This window comes from Chinchilla lanigera, unplaced genomic scaffold (assembly GCF_000276665.1).
Source record: "Chinchilla lanigera isolate Chin_1 unplaced genomic scaffold, ChiLan1.0 scaffold00059, whole genome shotgun sequence".
Taxonomy (NCBI): Eukaryota; Metazoa; Chordata; class Mammalia; order Rodentia; family Chinchillidae; genus Chinchilla; species Chinchilla lanigera.
In genome coordinates, this window is record NW_004955460.1 from 13,530,113 (window position 1) to 13,532,242 (window position 2,130).

General features: G+C 41.1%; 1 pseudogene; it reads right to left on the reverse strand.

Annotated features, from left to right (window-relative positions):
* The window catches only part of LOC102015385, a 34,938-nt pseudogene extending 33,739 nt beyond the window's left edge, over positions 1-1,199 (reverse strand).
* Between the last annotated feature and the right edge of the window lie 931 nt (positions 1,200-2,130).

Consider the following 2,130-nt stretch of genomic DNA (forward strand, 5'->3'; position numbering starts at 1 on the left):
CAGATAGAGAAGACTTGTTTTTCAGCTGATTCAAATTTTAAGAGTTCAAAATAATTCTATTACACATTTTAGTTATTTTAGCTTGTTCCTTTATTTTGAAAAAGTTTTATATTGTTGATTAGAAAACATTTGCAAAAAGTCAGAAACCTAACACTTAAAAAAGAAAAGAAAAAGGGGCTGGGGATTTAGCTCAGTGGCAAAGCGCTTACCTAGCAAGCACGAGGTCATGAGTTCGACTCCTGGTACCGGAAGAAAAGACAAAAAATAAAAAATAAAGGAATGTTGCCTATAAACCCCAGAGTTAACCTTGGTTGGTATAATCCAATATTAATAAAAATTCCTAAAATGTGAAAAAAACCAAAACCAACTCTCCCCACCCCCCCCACCCAAATTCAATAGGACAGTGTTCCATAGCTTGGGCCAGGGAACTTTACAAAAGGAAGCCCATGGTACTAGATGTGGTCTAGGGCAACATCATATGGTTTGTATGACTGGAAACTAAGAGGTGCTGAGTCGTAGTCCAGACTTTTCAAACATGGATCTGGATATTTCAGTTGAAGTACTTTGTAACTTGTATGTAAAATGTTGGTTACTAGGTCTAAACCTGTGAAGCCCAGGCAGGGCTTGAACTAATCTTCCTATGTCTACCTCCTCAGGAGGCTTTTCATCTTTACTAAAACTTGTCAAAGCTTTACCAAAATCTTGTACCTGATAGTTTTGTGTCCCTATATAAAAATATCTCAAGCTGGGGATGGTGTCCCACACACGTTCTCTGAGCTACTCCAGAGGCAGAGGCAGAAGGGTGGCAAGCTCTTGGCCATCCTGGGTAGTGATGAGACCTGCCTTTATGTGAAACCTAAAATCACTAGGGATGTAGCTCAGTGATACAATGTCCCTGGGATCAGTCCTCAGTACACCCCACAAAAAAGGTTTGAAGTAGTCCAAAACACCATATAATATATATTTTTTACACTGTATGGATTCTGAGACCTCAAAACCCAAAAGATAAGTGCAGATGCTTAAATGGGAGCCATCTACTCTTATTGTCAGTATCCACTGGAAATCCCCATTAAAAGTATGAGCGTTGACTAAGAAATGTCAAGAGCCAGGTTTGGTTTGATTTATTCACCTTAGTGGATGGATATAAAGGAGAAAGCAGAAAGAGATGTGCTCACCTGAACAGTCCCATGACATCTGAGACTGTCAGTGTTGCCAAGGTCCTGCCAAGTGACTGCATGCTGGTGACATCACAAGTGTTGCTTGGCAGCCATGCAAATGAGCAGATTTCTCACTCCCCATTGGCTAGGCCACTCCTTGTTATCCTCACTAGATGGTTGAGATCTACTTTAACATGTGTATTATTGCTGCTCTCTCAACAAATATTTTCCTCGTTTCTTTTTGTAAATTTTAAATATTTTATTTTATTAGTAGTTGTTTGTAGTTTGTGGAGTCTACAATCATCTTGGGAAGTGGTTGCCTGTACAGACCACCACTTGTTTCTTTTTTATAAACCCCCTCCTCCCACCATCTTCCTCTAATTCTCCTATTTCATTTTTCATTCTTGTTGATATTATTAATCTTAGCTGAGGTGCAGAATTAGTTCTATGGTGGTTCTGGCTCAGTCTTTCTTGAGTTTGTTTAGGGTTCCAAGTCATATCCATTTCTACTAGGGACAAAGAGCTGCAGGCTCACTTGCTTGTACAGGCCCCCCAACTGCTCCCTATGAAGGCCAGCAGAGGTTAGGCAGGAAGAAGGAAAAAATGGAAGGTACAGTGTCTTTTGAACTCATCTTGGAAGTCACATTCTCTATGCTAATGTTCACAAAGTCCAACCTTAGCATAGTATGAGAAGGTAGGGAAGTTAAAGTGGAAGAGGTCAGAGACTGCCACCTATTTGTTTTATGTGGTTCTGGGGATTGAGTTCAGGGCCTTCACCCCTAGCTGTCAACCCAGCCCTTTATATTTGGTCTATGTTGAGACAGTGTACCCCTAACATTGCTCAGGCTCTACCTTATATGGGTGCTCCTGACTCTGTCTCCCAGAGTACTGGGATTACAGGCAAGCACCACCACACTGGCTCCTGGCATCTTCCTTGAAGCCTAGCTACTACCATTTCCCAAACTACTTCATT